Source organism: Clupea harengus, chromosome 19, assembly GCF_900700415.2.
Source record: "Clupea harengus chromosome 19, Ch_v2.0.2, whole genome shotgun sequence".
In the NCBI taxonomy this organism is placed as follows: domain Eukaryota; kingdom Metazoa; phylum Chordata; class Actinopteri; order Clupeiformes; family Clupeidae; genus Clupea; species Clupea harengus.
The window spans coordinates 17,878,264-17,901,853 of record NC_045170.1 but is presented as its reverse complement, the minus strand read 5'-3'; the positions used below and the strand labels follow the sequence as shown (position 1 = coordinate 17,901,853).

At 45.0% G+C, this 23,590-nt stretch overlaps 1 long non-coding RNA gene across 1 annotated transcript in view; it reads right to left on the bottom strand.

The window, feature by feature from the left end:
- Window positions 1-15,283, bottom strand: part of LOC116224976 — a 21,002-nt gene extending 5,719 nt beyond the window's left edge. Inside the window, exons 1-3 of the long non-coding RNA XR_004165836.2 lie at window positions 14,437-15,283; window positions 10,691-10,745; window positions 5,856-5,924 (exon numbers count right to left, since the gene is read on the bottom strand). This is a non-coding gene — a long non-coding RNA (uncharacterized LOC116224976). The remainder of the gene's footprint in view (window positions 1-5,855; window positions 5,925-10,690; window positions 10,746-14,436) is intronic.
- Between the last annotated feature and the right edge of the window lie 8,307 nt (window positions 15,284-23,590).

Sequence of the window (23,590 nt, the reverse complement as noted above, 5' to 3'; positions counted from 1 at the left end):
CACACACACACACGCACACACTCATGGCTCTCTATCTCGTCGATATGACAGCGGCCACACACATGCCAGACTGCACGGCGATTGCAACCAAGACAACGCGCCCAGAGTGAACTGTTTGAAGTCCCCATGCCAGCTATGCGACTTACGGCCCCACAACACAAAAGGTGACCAAAATGAAAAAAGGGAGGTGAATAAAAAGACGGATTAGGTGTTCTCTCCCCCCATTAATCACTGTTAGCTTCTCCTTCTTTCTTTTTTTGTGGTTGTTGAGATGGTTCGAAATGTTCTATTTTTGTAACAGTTGTCCAATGACAGCTTGATGCTCTGTTCTTCCGTCAATGTTTTACCCCAATGCTGATGTGCTATGCCAGTGCTATATATAACATATACATTAGCATTATATATATATATATATATGTGTGTGTGTGTGTGTGTGTATACATATAGCATATAGCATTATTTATGCTAAATATACAGTGATGTAGTGCTGATTCTGTACCTAAATACTGATGCCTTGATGCTGTTCCCCTGGAGCTGTGCCCTTATGCTGATGGCCTGTGCCTATGTCCTCCTGCTAATATGCTGTGCTGATACAGTCAGCTCCAGGCAAATCCCCTCTTGTGAGTGCTGAGACTGACACCTTCAAGCTTTAACATTTAGGTTGTAACACTATTGTCAAAAATCATCAGGGAGGAAAATGCAAATCAGTAACAGATTTTTGTTGTTTGTGAAATGTCTTTTTAACGACAGTGTGATCTGATGTGTTTCTTAGTAATGTTGCAGAACTGTGCATCATAAATTCCCATCATTGTATCATGAGTCACATGCTGCTGCCCTGAAAGTGATGCTGGCGGGATTTCATCCTGATGCTTAACACATTCTATGCTAAAAAAGAGACATAGGATCATGTATAATCATTTTAAAACAGTATCTGCCTGTTATAGATTTTCAAATGTAAAAATAAAGTATACCAACAAATACACAAGGACGTTTTTTATGGGTCACATCAAGTAAAATAATTCCCTTCAGGAAAAGGCTGCAATGTTTGTTGTATGCAATGTTCTGTGCGAGTATTCAAATAATGATGCCCTTGCCCTATGCCCGTGGCATGAAGCCAGCACCCAATGTGTTGGTGGACTTGTGCTATGCCCTCTGGCTAATGGCCCCATGCAGCTTTTGATATCTAATTGCATAAACACAGGGCGAGCTGTGGATTTTTGCATTCCCAAAGCTCTCGGATGGCCTTGACCCATCAACCCACTCCTTTGAAGAGAACATGTCTGCGCTTTCTCCTGCTCTGAAAAGCAGCAGGGCTTCTGAAGAAGCTGCTAATTGTCTGGGAGGCCACGTCTGCGTAATGGGCCTCTCTAATGTAAATGTGGAATGGAGATCTTCCGATTCAAATTCACCAGAATGTGTGAGAGTGGAATTAAGTGGCAGTGACACCAAGACATATGAAATGCATCGCACTCAAAGCCATAATGGCAGGTCATGCTGTTATAGAAACCAGTGTAAAATAAACATGGGTGTAGAATGAGAAGAGAGTTTCCCATCCAGCCACCATCTATCCAGCTATCCATTAATTTAACATTAGGCAGATTACAATTAAGATTTAGAGGTCATGAGAAGTCCCAGGCCGACCAATTAACAGACCATATGACCATATAAAAAACATTACAAAACAAACCCTGTCTCTTTGGATGCCGGTTAAAAGCATGGTGGTGGACGCTGGCGACAATGGCACACCAACAGTGAAAACAGCCTTTTTCCATATATGTGTGGATAATAATGACTTATACATGTGGTATGAACTATGTGATGTATTTGATAAAAAGCCCTGGTGAATACCAATGCATCTTTTCATCATGTTAAGGAAACATCTTCACAAAAACATAAAATTGATCCCTAGGTCAGTCAACTTACATTTCAGCAATAGACATTTCACCATTACAAAAACGTTAGCCTTGAGTTCATTTTCAACTGGTGCTTTTCATTCAAAATGCATTCAAAAAAGCTTCTACTATGCCCTCCAACTTTGACATTAATAAAGTGTTCCAAGGACTGAAACACTGAAATCCTCTTCAGAGGCCAAGCACAGCTTTTACTTGTGTCATATTAGAAAGCCAGTTGCCTGTGGTGGAAAACAAAATCAAATCAAATGTTTCATTTTTCACATTTGTTCAGATGAGGACCTCTGATAGGTTGAGGTGAAGGTGTAGAGACTTCAGCTTTGCTAATTCCTTGTGCGTGACTGAAAAACCCTGACCTATATGAGCCCTCACTGTGTACTACCCGGTACTCACCTGGCCCGTGGCTTCCTGCTTGTGATGAAGTTCTGGTGACACCCGCAGGGAAAGCTAGAAGGTTGTACAGTTAACTCCAGGCTGTTTATGATGCGAAACCATACAACCAACTACCTCACACTGCAGAGCACACTGTTAGTAGGACCAGCAGGGCTCCCTCGCTCTCAGTACCGCAGACCATCAAAAGGACGACAAGATCAATTAAAAATGGTTTGCCCTCACTTCACTCTCCATTGGTCTTCATGTAACATAACGTAAGCCTCTGAAAGTCACTCTGTGTATATAGCAATGTAGTGTGTTCACTGTGAATTTGTGACAGTTACCTTCACACCTTAAACCACAAAGATATCATAAAATATATACACAGGTCAGATACTGTGATTGTATGTAAAAGACATGTGGCTGCATGTAGCTGCAGACTTAGTCCAAATTTGCAATGCTGGATAAGACACACTTATAGTAGCTCACATTTCAGGAAGAGACACAAATGAGATTCAAAGGACATGGACATGAATGAACAAATGAATATTGCCACATGCCAACTCGTACATCAAGACCTTCATGACTTTTTAGCGATATGATGCTGACATTTAAGTCTGTGATTAAGTCTGTGATTATCTCGTCATGAGGCAGTTCCACACGTTGGTACTTGGTTGGCTCAATTTCAAATTCAAGCAGTCATCATTGGTTAAATTACGACTAGCTAAAAGAAATACAGTAAATACTGTGACTAAATAAATAAACATCTTGACAGCACTCTTAAACAATGGGGAAGAGCTCTGTTGTCTCTCAATGGAGGACTGTCTAGACGCATGATAAAAAAAATCCCCCTGGTGGCATATTGCAGACATGGCATCTGCCAGTTGGCCTCATGCTAAGTACTGTCTCCTTCTGGTGTCCTAGCCTCTTAAAAGGACCTTTTGTGCTAGTTTGTGTGTATTGTGTCTGGCCTATTTCAATAAAAAGTCATCCCAAGGAAATGTTTTCTCTGTTCCTCTGACAGAGAAAGCTTCTATATTTGGAAATAATTTGACAGCCTGTTTAATTCAGAAACTTGATCATTTTGCTAGTCTTGTGTGCCTTTGATGAGCTAGCCATTAATCAAGAATGAATGAAAGAAATCAAAATTAGAGAAAAAGAGTACCTGAAATAGTAAAATAGTTACTTCCCATGGAATGCTAAGTGCAGAGTTGTTAGGCTGGTTTGGGCTCAGCCTGCTATCCCTACATACTCTTCTGTCTGCAAATATTGCTGACGATGTGAAGATTTAGTGCCCTCGAGTCTAAGCTGCAGGCAGAAACAGATGTTCCCTTTCTGGCTGGGTGGATGATTTGGCTAACCCACATGCCGCGTTACACCTTTTTTTCGCTTTGCTACGACCCTCTTGTGACAAACCGTTAGCTTTGCGACACTCCAGCTAAGCTAACCCTTCAGAGATGCTAACCCCTGCTTGTGCTAAACGTTTACCCATGCTAAGCCCTCACCTCAATACCATTTCAGTCCCTCAGCTTTGCTATAATCCCACAGCAACGCAAACCCACTAAATGCTCCGAAAACCTTTGGCGGCGCCTACTCATCCACTGCGCTAACTCTGTCCTGATTGATTCTTGAATCTGTTCTGATTCTTTGCTAACCGGTCACTCACCACATTGAGCAGAAAGGCTTTTGAAACGTTACCATAGCAATCAGAGAAGTGCCTTGGGTCCCCCTCTCTCCCCCCCAACCTTTCTCCCTCTTTTGGATGGTACCCAAATACCAACCTCTTTTTTCACCTTCGTTCATCTTGTCTGTGTCTGCTGTTTCGCTGCCCCCTTCATTGTTCTCTCTCTCTCTCCATCATTCTCTCCCCACCTCAACATTCTTTATCTCCGAATTGTCTTTTCCCTTTCTTTATTTCGTGTTGTTAATTCTGTTTCTTTGGGACTGTCTCTTGACAGAGCCTTCACCATGGCACTGTCTTTCCCTTCCTCTCCTTCCACCCGAGTTCGGCTCCACCCCTCCTCTAATATCCTCTCTCATTCGCAGTCCAATCACGACTGACTGCGGCATGGTTGTGCCAATGCCAGCTCTCTGCCAGCATTTGTGTGTGTGTGTGTGTGTGTGTGTGTGTGTGTGCCAGTATGGCGTGCCAGTCTGGTGTAGCTCTCCAGACAGACAGGCATAAAGGTCGGACAATCCGTTCAGCCTGTCCCCCCACCTCCCTGGTAATGAGGGAAATCGCTTCCAACAACAAATCCTACTTTCTGACACGGCCTTGACTAACTGCCAGATTTTGCCAGGAACCATTTTTCAGTAGATTCTTATGGTGTCTCGGTTAATAAGACTGACCCCACCCAAACGAACAGCACATAGACTGAGGCCTAGGCCCTTCTCTTGAAACTTTGACTCACTCTTTGAACTCTAGAGTTGGAGACGGAACCCCATTCCAACACTTCAAATTCTGAGAGTTCTGGAGACCCATCGAGACTATCTATAGCTGTCCCCAAACTCCGCCTCCCCCCATTTCAACCTTATTTACAAAAGAAGCAAATAGGGTGTTACCATGGGAACATGCTGCCTGGCAACCTGGCAACCTAGCTGGCTTGGCGATATGCCCAGCAGTTGCTAGGGCACTGTTTTCAGTGGCTCCTGGGTGCTGTGCCAGCTGTGTGTGTTTGTATGTGTGTGCGTGTGAGTCTCACAACATGTATGTCTGAGCGTGTAGAAGTGTGACAGTGTGTTAGAGTGTGAGTTTGTGTATGTGTACTAATGTGTAGGTAAGTGTGACTGTGTGAGTGTGAGTAAATACACACAGTAAATACACAGTGTGTTTGTGAGTGTGTGTGTGTGTGTGTGTGTGTGTGTGTGTGTGTGTGTGTAAGAGAGAATGATAGTGTGAAAGTGAAGGTGTGTGTGTATGTTTGTGAATGTGTATGTGTGTGTGTGCATGTGCAGAGTGCTATCGAGTTCAGATGCACTGCAGTGAACAGAAACCCCTAGAGAGCCTCTAATCTGAGAAGTAGAGCAGGCCACAGTTTTCCTGTGGAACCCCTGGACTTGTGTGCCAGCAACACAGATGCCAACCCCTCTGGTCTACTCACACACAGGTACACACACACACATGCACACACACACACACACACACACACACACACACACACACACACACACACACACACACACACACACACACACACACACACACACACAAACACCACACACACAAATCTCTTCACATCTCTGTAATCATCCTCATATCCACATGTTCAAACACTACCAAATACATAACCAAACATATGCATAACACTCCGCAAATTGAAACACATCTACAAACAGACCAGGCAGCACTTGCTATACCAGTTCTCCTATCAAAGGCAAAACATCAGAATAGCCGGACAGCACAGGTTGAGGCATGGAGTGAGTGATGGAGATTTACAGAGAGAAAGAGAAAGAGAGAGAGAGAGAGAGAGAGAGAGAGAGGGAGAGAGAGAGAGAGGGGGGGGTGAAAAGGGGGATGGGATGATGGAACATATGAAGGTAGACTGAAATAGAAAACAAAGTGTCTTACCTCACCTTCAGAGGTCATGAAGAATAAATGTGAGAGTACCGAACTTCCTAGTGCTCATGGTGGACCATAGACTCCTAAAATTAACAGAGAGACAGAAGGGGGTCGTACAGAGAGAGAGACAGAGAGAAAGAGTGAGAGGAAAGGAAGTAAGGAAAGAGAGACGGAATTAAATGTAGATGAGATCAATATCGGTACATAAACCAGTCTTTTAATTAACTTATTATCCCATCAGCTGAGATTGTTTTTGTTTCCTCTAACTGTGGAGAGGGCCACCAGCAGCAGCACAAAGGACGCAGCTCTGAGGCGGGATTCCACTCAGGCTCCATCTTAACCGACAACCTCCACAGGACGAACTGCTGCTTTCTAAGATACTTTGAAGATGCAGACAATGATGTATCTAAAAAAATAAAAAATCATTCACAATTCTTCCAAAACTGAGTTGATGAACACCAGATGTAGACTGCTTCGTGGTGGTGTGGTGTATCTGGTAGAGCGACTGGTAGAACAAAGTGTTACCAACACCAAGGCCATGGGTTTGATTCTCAGGGAACACACATAGGCACTGATGACAATGTAGATCTGTCTATGTCGCTTTGGATAAAAGTGTCTGCTAAATGAACAAATGTCAATGTAACGCTTTGCTTTCTGTGTTCGTTTATAGTCATAAACGTTTTTTATTAGCTGCATGGTAATTGTCATTAACGCACTGCACTGTAGATCATTCTGATCTGTGATAAATGCTATGCTTGTAGGAATCAGCAGGTGTACAGCGGCAGAGGTCCCCAGAACAAAGGCCCTTCTCAGGATAATATGACACCACTGGGCCGCACAAGCTGAGCGGTACACGATCGCAGGCACACGCAACGGAGAGACACAAAGCAGGTTAGGACATACAGCAAGACAAGCGCGATAAATGATGAATTTATAATGATGAAAACAACAACATCACGTGCACTGTGTATGCTTGTGAGTATGCATGTGTGTGTATGTAAATGTGTGTATATCTCGGAGAGAGAGAAGTTACATGTGTGTGCACAAGTGAAAATCTGTGTGTGTGTAGACGTATGTGTGTGCATATCTATGTTAGTGTGTGGGTGTGCATGAAGTGTGTTTGTGTATGTGTATGATGTATGTGTGTGAGTGACTGAGTGTGTGAGTCTTACATCATTATTAGTGAGTATGAAGTTTGACTCCTAACTGGATCCATACATTATATTAGAGATAATGTATAGTCTGCCGGTCATTCTTGAAAAATACATCTCGACAGGACGATCAGGACCCTGATTCGCAGTTTTGTGCTACCCTGCTTTTGGCTACTTGCCAAAGGATAAAATACATTTCTCCAAAATATCTTTTTGTTAATGATTTTAATATTGTTTCATGGCTTCCACTTTGTTCTTGTTCTTGATTCAAATAGAACTTTAAAGTTTCAGGAGTTGCATAGCAACGTATTACTTGCTCACGCCAAGTTACAATTAATTTCCGCTACGATAAGTGAACGCGGTACTTGCAAAATTATATGAAAGATGTAAATCAAAAGCACAAAAACCTGTTGCCAATAGCAGAGACCATTCATTATATTTCAGCGGTCATTATCAGGAATATCAGATCTCCGAACACTGGCATGGTCCATTCAATTAAATGGAACTTTCTGCAGCATTCTGTTCTGATCCGTATAATAATCATGGTTATTCATATCCTTCCGCAATGGGCAGTTATTTCTGTTCTACACCTGCTTTGGTGCAGGGGACCACCACCTCTAATAACGCCATATTTCAACCCAGTGACAGGGCCAGGACAGTGTATCTGGGTGTTCAGGTGTGTTTGTGTGAGAATGTGTATGTCGGGTGTTCAGGTGTGTTTGTGTGTGAATGTGTATGTCGGGTGTTCAGGTGTGTTTGTGTGTGAATGTGTATGCACGTGTATGTCTGAGAGAAAGAGAAATAAAGTAAGAATAAGAGTAGGTCTTTCATTGAATCCTTGAGACAATCGGCCAATTTTAACTAACCCATTAGGTGCATTTTATGGTCAGAATGTCAAAATGCTGTTGTGTACATGGTTTTGTATGAAGCAGTGGTAAAATTAAACATCCTGTATAATGCTTTAATGTGTGTGTGTGTGACTGTTCATGAGCATCCGTTTACTATATTTTTAGAACACAGAGCGAAGTTTGTTGGTCCTGTGTCTACTTTAAGTGCCTTGATTGTGAGTGGTATGAGGGTTGTGCATTTGCCTATGTGTGTTTGTATAGGTCGGCGTGTGTGTGTGTGTGTGCATGCATGCATCTAGGCACGTGTGTCCTTGCGTTGGTTCAATGCGGCAGAGAGTGGAGTTGCAGATCAATAAGAGCCAAATGAATTCAGATCAATATTAGATTGAGCGAGGGGGAGCCAAGGAGAGATGGAGAGGGGAGGAAAGCAGGAGAGAGAGAACGCGGGCGGGGCGAGTGGTTAGAGGACTGCTGGACGGGAGCCAAAGGGGACTGGAACTGATGCACAATGGAGCTGGACTTCTACCCACCCACCCAGTACAAGGGGGTCAGCCAAGCAGTCAACTGTGCTTAAGAAACCCTTCAGGTTTCACACACACACACACACACACACACACACACACACACACACACACACAAACACACACACACACACACTCTCTCTCTCTCTCTCTCTCAAACCTCTGGTCCCTTTTTCACCCACTTTCGTTCACCTCCTGGTGACCTACAGTATCCATCATGGCAGCTGCTTTCTGGTGGTGTATGCAGCGGACACACCCTTCACTGGCAAAGAGCCAGACACACACCAACAGCATGCACACACACACACACACACACACACACACACACATACACACACACACACTCGCACTCTCTCTCCTCTTCCTCCTTACTGCATTTTTGCTTTTGTGTTGAGTCTCTATTGCTTTGTTGTCTGTCTGTCTGTCTGTCTGTCTGTCTGTCTGTCTGTCTGTCTGTATGTCTGTCTGTCTGTCTGTCTCTCTCTGTCTGTCTGTCTGTCTTTCGGTCTGTCTGTCTGTCTGTCTGTCTTTCGGTCTGTCTGTCTGTCTCTGTCTCCCACTCTCTCCTGTCACTGTTGCCTGGTGGCACCTATCCTTATTGGCTGCTTACGAAGTAACAAGGTGCACCTGGGCCAATCAACTGTTTCAAAGCTGAGAGCTCCAGCAGTAGGACAGGGGTCAAACTGGAAGCTTGCTGAGGCGTCTCTTAGCCGAGAATGGGAAGTATTCCTGCATCTCTGCCTCTTGTGGTACCCTGCGTTTGTTCTTTATTGCCCCATTAAAGTTTAAGCAGTTGACATGGAAAAGACTTTTGTTCTTTTGGCGATTAACACTATTTTGGTCTCTTGGTAGTATTATATTATGTATTGTGTTATAGTTTTGATAAATTCCCCAAGCTTTGGAATTTGAGAGATGCCCTCTTTTGATAGGATCAGAACTGCCTTGTTGTCCACACCATTGGACAAACCAAGAGCATGGTTTTATATTTCTTTCGTTGTTCCATCTCTCTTGATATATCCTCTCATCTCTTTCTCTCTGTCTTTGTCTGACACACACACACACACACACACACACACACTCAAAGCACAGCATGTCCTGTCACAACAAAAGCCTTTTTTTCGACTGTGTTAACTAATTGATATACAGAACAAAGATTATTTTCTGTGGGTTCGTTCTCTCCCTGTGCTCATTTTCTTGCCTATCACTCGCTTCAATCGGATTGGCTGCCTGGAATTTATTACGAATTTTACTCCAACCCTCAATCAAAATGTTTAGACAACTTCTGTTGGGTAGAATTCCTCCTTGGGTAGATCATGTTGTGAGAGCATCTGTTAACAGTTCTAAAAATGCTGCAGAAAATATTACTACAAAAACAAAACACAGATTTTGAGAATGTCTGAAAAACAGTGCATTTAAAAAAAAAGAAGCACTTTCATTCATCATCAAACACAGACGTATAGACATGAATACACATACGTGCAAGCATATACTATTATGGCATATACATTATCTACACTTATGTTTTTGTATATTCATGAAAAGAAACCTGGAACACAGGTCGAACTGAAAGGCAGAAGCCCAGAGTAGACTATTTGCGGCGTGTGAGTTGACAGCATCTACATTCCAGAGGCTGTGATGAGAAAGATGCCTAAATTGTGTCCCTCATTTGGGGTTGGAAGTCCGTCCTTCGATTACAGACTAACAGCTCCTTCTCCCATTCTGTTCTTCAGTTGGAAAAGATTCTGCCTCCTCTACCTCCTTGTTTCTCTCTCTCCTTTTCTCGCGTCTGGACCTTCTCCGTCTTTTTTTTTAATTCCTTCTTTTTATCCACCTTCCTCGCCATGGCATTCTCTGTGATCTACTCTTCATGTCTTTGATGATGTGTTTTTCTTGTAAGCACAGACTGCCTCTCATGCGGTACAAACTACAACTACACACAGTCTGCAGTAACATCAAGACCATGCACGCAAACTAAAACACACAGACACAGTAAAACACACAAACACACACTTAATCCACTCCCACACATATGTGGCCACCGTCACAGACACCCACACGCGCCTACATATTCATGGAAACAAACACGGACACACACACAGACAAACACACAAAGGCTTTTTTACTGAATTTTACTGAATTGTCAAGGTCAAAAAGCTAGAAGCTAGACCTATCTGGCTTTCTACATTGTGTCTCCATTACAACATATGTATTTAATGTTTTGGAGCAAAGCTCCTCGTATAAGTTTGAAATGCTTGCACTGCGCTGGTGGAACATTCTGTTTCGCAGTTTTTACACAAGACATTGTGGACTCAGTATAATATGTTCTTACCGTAAAGAGTGCCGACAGAATGTGCTCATTGCAACAGCCCAACTGATGAATTTGCCTGAGGAAAAAAAAAATCAGAAAACATAGCATTCATTAGTGAAACACTGGCAAATGTACATTTACTTCTTCTCACATGGCAGTTCTTTCTATAGGTTCTCCCCTGGTAAAGACAGGCAGGGGGATTCATGGCGAGATGGACCGATTTCAAAGGACTGGATGGTGGGCCATCGCGGGGAGCTGGCACCTCTTTAACGATGCGCTCCTCTCCCGCAGTGATTTTCAGATGAGATTCATCTCGCCTTTCCACTCCCCTATTTTTAATTTCATCTTCAAAGCAGGGCCATCCAATTCCAATTTCTTAAGTCTGCGGTTGAATATCATTTATTATGAATGAGACACACAGCAGACAGTGTATGGTTGGAGGGGGTTTTGGGGGAGGGGTAGGGGGTGGGGGGCAAACAGGGGAATAGGGATAGGATACAGTTATGTACAACCTATATACTGTAACTAGAACATACTATCCATGCTTGGCATTAGATATGTATGAGTATAAGACCATAAAGGATGAAAGCTAAATAGACAAACACAAGACAGGGAGAGAGAGAGGGAAAGAGAGGGAAAGAGAAAGAAAGAGAGAGAAAGAAAGATGGAGATGCAGTGGGAGACGAGTAGGTTGTGGATGTATGTAAATAAGGCTACAAAACTCACTGCAAATATCACCGGCACTGGCAGTAAATTGTGAATTAAGTGTTGAAGAAGTGCAGTAAACAAGCAACTGGGTAAATAAGTGTTTATGTGAGTGACATATAAACATGCTGCCGTCAGACTTTTGCTCTGCTGTTGCCAGGGTTATGTAAGATTACGTAACAGCCATTCGGCATGAGTAATATTTCATAACGGCCAGAAGCTCAGAAGAACGGCATCGCACTCTTCCACTCACGTCTTCATCTCTAAATCAAAGGCCAGAGAGATGCTCAGAATGTTCTCCCCTGGGTTCTACAGTGGCGCGTTCTCCGCCGCTGTCTGAGGCTTCAGAGCGTTCTGCTGCAGAACCCTCTCCGCGGTCTCTCATGCCTCTGTGTTGCATGCAGACCCAGACTATCCTCTTATGAAGTACCAATATCAAAGACTAACTCCCTCCACTCCCTTCCAACCACCCCCTGCTGCTATGGAGACGTCTGGGAGGTTAGGGAAAGGTCACGGCCCATACGTTACCCAGCATGCTCAGATGCACAGATTCCTTATATCGTCTGCCCATGCCAACGAATACTGGGAACCTCCAAGAGTAAATATGGATCCTTCTCGCCATCAACTCAACGGCATTAAGAAGTCAATGGGGAACTAGAATGGAGCACTCAATGGATTCTGTTCTAATTAAAGGCATGGTATTGCACACTCAAAGTACTACGGACCTTTGAACATGAGACAAGCTATAGTTTGCCCATCTAAATATACACACAGAAGTGTCCCAGAAAACTGACCAATGCCTGCCCACATCATTATTTCCTTCTTTTTTTTATCTATCTATCTATTTATCTATCTTTCTTTCTTGCTCAAACACACCATGCAGACACACACACTTTGAGTGCATCTTAAATCTTTAGCTTGTACAAGCTTCTGCTTGTATGTGCACGGACATGTTTTTAGACACCTTTGCATCATACAGCTATCCTTTAACATACATATATACATTCAATTCTATAGCAGTAAAAATGCATATATTTCAAAACATAAAAAATCTTTCTAACATGAATTTCTAACAAGCCAAGTACTGCAGCATATCCATTAGAAATAAAAACTATCCAACCCAAACACAAAAATCCTCACACAAAATCTTAATCTAAATATCTCCATATGCAGATATACATAAGCCCACACTGGAAACACATGCCGCACACACATTCGCTCACACATATATGATGCCCTGAGGGCCCCAACAGACGTGCACGTACACACATATATAGACACACACACACACACACAAACATATCTCACAGCTGCGGATAGTATCTCAATGACCACAGGCACAGATAGGCAATGCACACAAGCAGGCAAGCAAGAGATACTGCAAGAGCAGAATGGATAAGGGACGACTATATAAATCACCCACAGGACTGAAGCTAGATAATACAGGGAGAAGATATACAGACAGAGAGAGCGAAAGGGAGAGAGATGGGGGCCGCAGAAAGAGAGCGAGAGAGAGAGAGAACGAGGGAGGGAGAGGGAGGATTAAACATCGTCAGAGCAGGAGTGGCGGGGTCAGGTCATTTCTGAAGCAACGCCAAAGGTGTCGACGGATCCGATGACGACAGCGACGGCGGCAGCAACTAGCGATATCTCAGAGCCACAAGGCTCTGCTCTCGCCCTCACCCCACCCCCACCCCCCTGTGCCCCTACCTTCTCCTGGACAGCAGGTGAACAAGCACGTACGGGACTAAACGACTGGCCCGGGATCAGTAGCGACGTGCTGGCATCGCTCTGCGTCTCTGTATCGCAATACCGCACAGAGTCCATCGCGAGCCCCCACTGAGAATCCCACGAATGCCCTCTCAATCAGGGCCTTTGTGTGGTGTGCCGGACAGGCCAGCAGACTGATGGACAATTCCGGAGGTTCCCGGATGAAGAGATGGAGGTCATGTGAGAGGGTTGAGGAGAGATGGGAGGAGCAAACAATGGACGACCCTTACAGATTCCCCTTTCATTCACACACACTAGGGCATACACACGCACACACACATATATATATATATATATATATATATATACAGACACATATACATACCTATACGTGCACAAACACTCACACAGACAAACATACAAACATGCATACACACACACGGAGCCATACACGTGCAAAAATATCCATGCACACTTTCACACTTACGCGCGGACTAACGCTTACTAAAGAAAAGAAAGTTGCAGCTACTACCTTAGCACTGATTGCACCAGTCATCCACAAAACTCCCCGCCGCCGCCCCCCCCCCCCCCCCCATTCCCAATCCACTGCATTAAGAACACATACGAGTGGGGAGGGGGGGTTAAAAAAAAGTGTAATAGCGCGGGCCCAAAACAGCGATAGATGAGACACAAAGCTACGATTTGCAGCAGGCCCTTCCCTGTGCGCACGCACACTCCCCCCCCCCCCAAATCTCATTCAGTGCTCCATGAGCTCCCCACTGCCGGGCCCCTGAAAGCGAGATGTTCTGCGAGCAAAACCCTCTCCCTCCCCTCCAGAACCAGGGGAAGGAAACAACATTGTCGAGCTGAAAGAGTAATCTTTCTGTGTGAGACACAGGAGAGAACCAGCAGAAAGATAAAGAGAATGCAGAAGAGGAGAGGGGGAGAGAGAGAGAGAGAGAGAGACAGAGAGAGAGAAAGCGAGTGAGACATAAATCGAGCAAGAGAGAGTTAGACAGAGATAGAGAGAGAGAGACAGAGAGAAAGATATGGAGGGAGGAGGGAGTGAGATGGACTGCGAGAGAGGACAAACAGAACGGGACAGAAGTGGAGATCTCTGACTGCGGGAGAGAATTTAGGGGAAAGAAAATGGAAAGTTCAGGACTCAAACACATAAGTGTAGCAAGAGAAGACAGAGGACAAGTAGTACAAAGAGCTCAGGAAGCATAGAAGCATAGAAGCCCAGAAATGCACTTAAAACAGAAAAAAGGACGCTGATAGAGACAGAGCAATGAGAAGTAGGCTGAAACAGACACACACAGAGAATAGGACAAAGGCGAATGAGAGTGTACCAGCGTGGGGTGCAGGGGATTAGACCCCTCGTCTCAGTCCTCCTCGCCTGAAGGTTCAGTCATCACCTCATTTACCCCTTCTTCAGCTCTCCTTCTCTATGTTCTGTTCTCTTCTCTCTCTCTTTCTCTCTCTGTCCATTTTGAGTCTTATTCATTCTCCCCCTCACTCTCTCTCCCTCTCTTGCGCTTTCTCTGTCTATCCCGAAGCATGCTTGCCTTGGCCGTCCTTCCTCTTCCTTCCTCTTCCTCGTCCAGCGTGGGGGGCTCGTCACGTGAAAAGAGAGTCTCGTCGGGGACAGAGGGAATACCCTTCAGATGGCGCACGGGAGGCAAAGAAAAGAAGCGGGCACAAAATAAGGAGAGAGAGAAAGTAAAAAATGGAGAGATGTATGGCTTCTACACAGGCATGCGGGCAGGCAGGCAGGCGAGATCCTGGGGCCTGTGATTGGAGGGGGATCCCTGGAGCTGAAGACTGAAGCAGGTCGGGTCTTTTCCGTGCAGCAGCAGCAACAGCAGTAGTAGTAGAGAGTTCACAAATGCCAGGAGGGTTGTAATAGAAGAAGAGAAAACAAGAAGGGAGCATAAAGCTCCGTTCCCGATGTAGATCTCTGAGAGAAAAGCTAGTCGGTGCGCGCGAGGAGAGAGACACAGAGCGAGAGAGAGAGAAGGAATGGGTCAGGCTGCATGCGTGTGTGTGTGTGTGCATGCATGTGTGTGCCTGTGTGTAGCGAGGTGGGAGGGGAAAGAGAGGAGAAAGAGAGACCGACAGAGGGAGAGGGAGAGGGAGAGAGAGGCAGGGGCGCTCATGGAGGAGTATGCAGCAGTGAGGAACAGAGGAGTGTTCCGGAGCGAAGGGGAGGGGGATAGAGTACTGCCCCCCCCCCCCCCCCCCCATGCGCACACACACACACACACACACACACACACACACACACACACATCCCTCCACCCGGCCTCTCCCAGTGTGCCATTTTCTTACATTCATTTTTTTCTCTCCCCCTCCTCCCTTTCATTCCTGTGCTAATACCTCCAGTAGCTTCTCTCTTCCTTCTTTTCCTTCCTTCAGCTTCCCTCGCTTTCTCTTAGCTTTCTCTATCCCTTGCGTTCCCTCGTCTCATTCAAGAACCCCCCTTTTTTACACATGCACTTGAACTCTAAAGCCCGCCTCCCCTCCCCCCTGCCACCCCCTCCCCTTTGCAGACTCCTCACAGGCGAGGGCTGAAATAGCTCGCAGGCTGAAAGTGAGAGAGGGAGGGAAGGGAGGGAGAGGGGGACAAAAAGGGAGAGAAGTATAAGGGAGAGAGGGGGAGGGGAAACGCAGACAGAGCTGACTGTGGTGGAGTGTGTGCCTATGTGTGTGTGTGTGTGTGTGTATGTGCGTGTACATGTACATGAGTGTGTACCAGTGTATATGTATGCGTGTGTCTGTGTGTGTGTGAGTGTGCCTGTGCGTGTAACTGTATCTCTACGTGTATGTGTGTCTGGTTTTCTTTGAAAAATGTGTTAAGCCAGCAAAACACATGCAGTGTCCTTTTCTTATTGAATTACTGGCCTTGGATGCAACTCAAGACACAAAAAATACACAAATCACACAAAAAAAACCTACATTTAAAGAGAAATCATCACCCTGCAACACTTCCTCAACTCTCTTCTGGCTTCCTAGAACTAGCGGTCCATTAGGTCAGTATTATCCTTGGGACCAAGCTCTGAACTGCCCACACAAACTGCTCTCTCGTGTAAGCAGGGTACTACTAATATCTAGGAAATGGGAGAACAGGAGGACTATGGGGAGCAGACTGTGCTATGTCACCTATGTATTGTTTAAGAAACATTATAAAAAATTAAAATAAATAACAAATAATATACAGAATTATAAATGGTATATATATATAATATATATATATACACACACACAAGAGCGCTGTGCGATAACTATACAAACTGAGTGAGAGAATGACACATGTTATTACATAGAATACGGTGTACTCTCTTTGGTACAGCTGTGCAAATGTGAACATCTCCAGTAGAGATGGAAACACCTCCAGTTGTACATAACATCACTCTCAATAGTGGGTGTGATATTAAATTTGCTGTTGCAAATGCTCATATTGTTGCATATGTGCACTGAGGAAAAATCATTCAGATGTTACAGCACTCTATTAAATGTGAGTGGGCAACATCCATGCTGCTGGGCAGAAAAGAGGTGACTCATGCACATAAATCGTGCCATGAACAGGCTACCATGACAGTGACATGTGTGCTTGTCATGAAATGGTTTGAAACAGTGATGTTCAGGGGAAATGAGAATCAGTCCAAAATATATGCTTTAACCAACCACACCGATCAGATTGGCGACAAGGCTAAGTACCAGTCAAAACCACTCTCTTCTCAATGACAAAATGGTACCACTTGAATGACGTATAAATACATCATTATAGTTTGGACCTTTTCACTTTCACATATAAAAAAAACAGGAAGAATCTGCTTGGTCAGTTCCTTAACGTGCTACTAACACTGTCAATTCTCTGCACATAAGTTAAGAACACATAACAGGGCTTTTTAAAGTACTGTAATGAAGGATCTTTATGAAATCGTTAGGAGGTTTCTTTGGTAAACAACTTTGCAGTAAATTGAACAGAGAACCCTTTTCCAGACAGAGGAATTGTTGCCAAAGGATGCCACAGTAGACCTCCATATGAAGAGCCCTTTTTTTTTACAAGCAAAGAACAGAAAAACATTGCCCCAGCAGAGAAGCCTTAGCAACACAAGGACAGGAGGTGTAAAGGAGGAATAGAATGAGGAACAATGAGAGATACGGAGGAGTGTGTGTGTGTGTGCCTGTGTGTGGTGAGGTGGGGATGGCGGAGGTCAAGAGGGGTCAAGGGAAATGCTTGCTAAATTGACTTTCACCTTGATGCAGGCACCATTCTTCCTCTCCCTCTCTCCCTCTACTTCTCTCTTCCACTTATCTCTCACTTTCTATCTCCCATCTATCTCTCATGTCAGTCTCTCTTTCTACCACTTCTCTCTCTCTCTCTCTCTCTCTTGTTCGTTGTCTGCTTTTCTACCTATCACAGCCACCCAGCCCAGGCAGCGGAGGTGTGTGATCTCATTTAAAATCCTCCAGGCCTGAGGCCGTTTAAGTGTTCTCCTCTCACGGACTCACAGACTCAAGGATGGCCTGCAATCTACAAGATGCATTGATTCACAAAGAGATCCAATTTCAATAGCTAATTAATTCAGGACTGGAGTCTGAAGTGCTACTACTAAAAATACATTTATATGTAAACACATATGAAGATACATGAAGCTGAGATGAATGTAGGAGAGAGAGATGTGTACTAAAGGACATGTGGAATGACTGACATGAGATAAAAAGATAATCAAGTGAATATTGCAGAGGAGTACTGGTTGAAAAGAGGTAGTCGTGCTGGAAGAGCATAGATTGAGTATTTCAGGATATTTCACATAGAAATCATGTTTGGCATTAACAGCATACTTGTGTTAGAAACGTCAATAGATATAATATAGGGATGTAAGCAGGGTATAGTAGTAGAGAATTTTTAAAAGATTTATAAAGTAATAATTGCAAGTGAGAACATGGCAAAGTAGTGCCTTCGTTAACTGGCTGGCTATGATTAAACATTTACAGGGTTGGTATGAAATTGAACAAAAATAAACATCATTGGAGATATCGGGGTTGGCGTCTTGATACAGAGAACAGAAGAACAAGCTGTTCTGATAACAGTTAACTCTGGATCAGTACTAGCCCACATCTGGGACCAATCCGTTCCAAAGTCTATTGGCATCAAAACAGATACTATGGGAGGAACCGGACTGAATATCACAGAACCTCTGAAACAGGGTGAATGTCACAGGATACAGTAGATAAAAATCAGATGAAAATCGCGTTAGAAAGAAAAGAACAGAGCTGTGCCCCCTGCTGACGAGTTTGTTTTTTATTGTCACAACACTTAAGTATCTCATACTGTTTTTATAGCATCCATGTGAAGTATAATGACAGAAATGAATGGTATAGGTCGACAGTCCTTAGTGTCAAAGTGAATGATGGCTTATCAAGACAAGTTCATATTGTAGTTTCGGTGGGTTCTTCGAAGATGACAAAGTAATTTGCTTTGGTTGGCCTCTTTTACTTTGAAGCACATTCACCAGGAAACACTGAGACAGAGGGGCAGGAACGACAGACAAAGACACTGACGGCGCAAGGGCTCTTGGGGCTTGATAACTCTCTCACACACACACAGCATTACCACAGAGCACACAGATGAAATAATCTGAAATATTTGTCATTCAATGTTTGTCACGCCAGCACTGAGCCCTGCACCTGCCACACCCCCCCTGATTCAACTCACCAGCTTCAGTCACCTACCCAATCTCCTGATTGCCTGATTACCTGCACCTGTCACTCCCTCCACCACTATATAAACTCCTCACTCCCTTTCTACCACTTCTCTCTTTCTCTCTCTCTCTCGTTCGTTGTCTGCTTTTCTACCTATCACAGCCACAGCCACCCACCTCCTTGTCTGGCCTCGTTGTAAAATGACTAATCTTCATGAAGCAACCAGTTCCTGACCCTACGTCTCCCGCGTTCGTCCCAGCTCTGTTCCCCGACTTCCAGGTCTATCGTTATCTAGGGGGATACACATGAAATTCTAACTTGGAACACAGAACACAGTTATCCACCCTATTCTAACGCATAACATGATGGGAACCATCTCAGCACAAAGTCCCACAAGTGTTGTGGAAGCTGCTGCTGTCGTTGAGAACAGCCCTGCGGATCCTCAGTAACTTGGGGGCGATGGAGTGGGGATAGGAGGTGAAGCCTCGGTCTCTGCGTCCGGTGCAAGCCTGTCTCGGTGGCGCACCACCGCCCTATTCCATTTGATCAGCCACACCCTATACACAATGTCTGGCAGTCTTTGCAATTACAGAATATAGCCAAATTCTTTGGCTCGTTAGTTTAGGAGAAACCCCTTTTTTTATGCTCAGGACAGCTTGCCTGGCCACACACCTGGAGAGGCCGAGCAGCACCGTGAAAGTCATGTTCTTTGACTTCTCCAGCGCCTTTAACACTGTAAGATTCATGATCAAGCAGCTGCTGTGACCACCAAAAGTTGGCCAGCAGAATATCCCAAATGGTTATCTTATCATGGTCACAAAGGAAAGGTCCCCACACTGGATTTGCACAGACACCTGGGGTCAGGAAGCAAACTGAGGTGTGAGTGACTGCAATTAATCATAGTATGGGAATGGGGGAGGCCATTGAGAACCATCTCAGTCAGAGAAACCAGATTATCATACAGAACAACAAAAGATTGCCAGACCTGTTTGCATTACAAGCCTAGCTCATTTACATTACTAGGAGGTGTCTTAAAACAGTATATATGGCTAGAATTGGAGATGCTTGTTGTTCAGACCTACACCGCTGAATCCGGAGTATGTTCTACGTGCTTCGTTACTGCACTTTACTGGAATAAAGATTGCTGCATCAGAAACAAAGAAACTTCCTTCATTTCTTACAACACCATCCAGCCACCCCGACTAGCTGAAAAACTCTCTGTGATGCAGGTGGACCATAGCCTGGTGGCCTGGATCACGGACTACCTCACCAGCAGACCTGCAGGGCAGCCTGTCGGATGTGCTGGTGAGCAACACCGGCGCCCCCCAAGGAACTGTGCTGTCACCTTTCCTGTTCACCCTCTACACCTCCGACTTCCACTTCAATTCGAGTACGTGCCACCTACAGAAGTTCTCCGATGACTCTTCCATCGTCAGCTGCGTTACGGGCGACAATGAGGCGGAGTACAGAGCTCTGGTGGAGAGCTTTGTAGGGTGCTGTGACACCAATCAGCTCCAGCTCAACATCGGAAGACCAAGGAGCTGGTGGTGGACTACCGGCGGAGCAAGAAGAGCCCCCAAATCCTATCACCATCCGAGGGGAAGACGGTGGAGGCGGTGGACACCTCCAAGTTCCTGGGTGTTCACATGAACAATAAACTGGACTGGACTGACAACTTGAGGCCCTCTACAGGAAGGGGCAGAGGAAGCTGTTCTTCCTGAGGCGACTCAGGTCTTTCAAAGTGTGCAATAGGCTGCTGCAGATGTTCTACCAGTCTGTAGTAGCCAGTGTCCTCTTTTTTGGTGTGATTTGTTGGGGGGATGACATCAACACAAGGGATGCCAATACACTTAACAAGCTGGTGAGGAAGGCTGGTTCCGTGGTAGGAGCTGAACTGGAAAATCTGGAAGCGGTTGCGGAGGAGAGGACGAGGAGGAAGCTGGATGCTATCATGGAGAACCCCTCCCATCCCCTCTATGACAAGCTAGTGCAGATGGGGATCACGTTCAGCCACAGAATCATCCCTCCTCGGCACACCACAAAGCGCCTTGACCAGTCCTTTGTGCCAGTAGCCATCAGGCTCCCCAACCGAGGACTGACCCCTCCACATAATAACATAATAACTTGTATCTAAAATACGCCAGCTGCGTTGTACTTATCGTATTCCTATTACCTTACTGCTATTACATCTGAATTTCCCTACGGAGATTAATACAAGTTTATCTTATCTTATCTTATCTTATAATGCACCTCCTGTAGTCCGTCTTGCCACTAGTCCATCACTCCTGGGATGCAACGGTGTAGTTCGAGTCCTTTTAATGCTCAGCTGCCGTCAGACCTCGCTGAACACGCCAGCTTCGAAGTTCCGCCCCTGGTCACTGTGCAGCTCCTCTAGCGCATAGAAACGGCAGAACATCTTGCTGACCGGGCACCCATATGGGTGCTCTTCGTGGTCCCTGCCTGAGGTCGCTGAGGAGCGGTGGTTTGTCCAGTCGCTTCCTCTTCCTCGCTCTCCTACAGGTCAGCCTGGCACACCGGTGCTTTACGCCAGGAGACCACAGGACCTTTTCTAATCGCTCTGCCTCAGCCAGGGCTGCTTCCAGGGACAATCACTCTCCCGGAATCACTCTGGCTGCAAACTCCAGACTAACGGCTGGAGCGTGAGTTCTTCCTGCCTGCTACTGTCGAAGGTAGGATAGCCTTTGAACACGATAAGATCCAGCAGCGGCCAACCAGCTTATCTCGGTCGTCGTCTGCAAAGATCCGCTGGCCAAAACAGTGCTGTAGTGCCCCCTTAATGGCCGACCATTTGTCCCTGCTCTGCTGGTTTGGGATCTGCGAGGACCTGCAGCGCTTTTATTTCCAAAATGAGAGTATCCTGGGCTGACCAGGCACCGGGCTGCCAGTTGAACCTTGGTGAGGTACGTCTCGAGTGGTCCTGCTGTCGCGGCATTGACTCCTGATTGAGCTGCGGTGATATCAACGGCTAGTCTTCAAGCTACCAGCACGGCTGCCTCCCACGTCCTCCCTGGGCACACTGGAGCATCCCGATCCCTGGTCCTGGCAGGGGTGTAGCGACAATCACAGGTTCTGGTGGGGTTTCGGAGTCGGCGACTGCGCCCCATCCCATTGCAGCTGATTGATGAGCTTTTCGAGTTTTCATGGCTCAGTCCTCTTCATTCACTTCTGACACCTATGCAGCATCGGAATTGGGTTACTCAAATATGACAGGCAATTGCTTTGGTTGACCCTTTTATATTGAAGCACATTCAGCAGGAAACACTAATGGGCTTCATGTGCTGTAAAAACTATGTTAATTATACCATAGTTCCGAGCACATGAATGGTAAAAAAAAAAGTATTACTAGTTACTAATGGGAAACTCAAATGTTTCTATTAGTTATGACGTCCAGAGGGCGTATCAATACCAAAAATAGCAAGGCATGGCTTCAACACATGATAAGAATTTGTTTATTTAACACTATTGTGTTGTAAGCAACAGAAAGGTGTGTGTATGGTAATGCTTCACCAAAGTTTTCATAAAACAGAAAGCAAAGTTGACGTTAAAGGACCAGTATGTAATATATTTCCTGTACTAAATCATAAAATTTACATATGTTATCAGAGATTAAGGAAACATGCTAAACTGAAATACTGGCTTCTCTGACAAAAATGCTACAGCCAGTATTCTCCTTTTAAAATTTCTGTTCACCAGACGTCTGTTTATGTTTTGGCCTGTGCGATTCCGCTACTAGTAGGGATGGGCACAGTTATTTCAACATTCCAGTACTCAAGGCAGGAGTATTTGAGACACAGCCGGTGCAGTAATCCCAATTAGAGCTGGCTAAAACGTCATGCTAACACACCCTAATGTTCTCCTATCTGTCACACTGGAGGAGCAGCGGGCCAGTGTGACAGAAATATACAATACAACAGAAACTGCAAGTGTTACTCTTGACTCTTAAATATACCCAATTTACAAACGCAATTACTCTATAGGTCAAACGGATATGGACGTTCAAATAGAGTGGGTTACTCATGCCCATCCCTAGCTTCTGGCTATTTATCTATCTTATCGACTAGAAACCATACACCCGTTTTAGAAGCTTTTTTTTTTCAATTTTGTGACAATCAATGGATGTGGTCATATCTTGAGGCGAACCAGACCTGTTTACGAAATGCCTCGCAAAATCTAAGAATATGTTTGCACATTTTGCACTTGTGTGTGTATGTGTAGGCAGTGGGGATGCCGCACATGTAACTTATAGCTGTTATTGTCGTTGTTTTAATACTGAAGGAGCAACATTTTTTTTAAATGTACTTAAAATAACCGCTTTATTGCTCTCCTGACAAATATAGCAGTAAATATCCTGTAAACGGTGATATTTTTCTATGTTAGCCTTTGCTGTATTTAGCTAAGCGCTGATAGGTGTTTCTACCCACCCTGGTAAATGAATCCGCCATTCGTCTGCGAATACAAATGGACATATTTCCTGCAGATGCCGGGTGTTAAAAAGTAGGACGTAGACTACTTGTGTTGTAAAGCTGTGTGCTCCCTCGATGTGAAAGTGCCATAATGAAGCTGGCACCTAGTGATGATTCACCCGCCAAATCACTAGATTCACCAAGGCATTGCCAAATGATGAACCCTGTAAAGCTTGCCTCGAAACACTCTACCTGTCATGGCCTGGGCCCTGTGTGTGCTAATCGCCAATACCGCTGCCTGATCCGTAGCGTCCACAGCATGCCATCTGTACCCGCGAGGGGGTGTCGGAATGGGTGCCATGATCAAAAT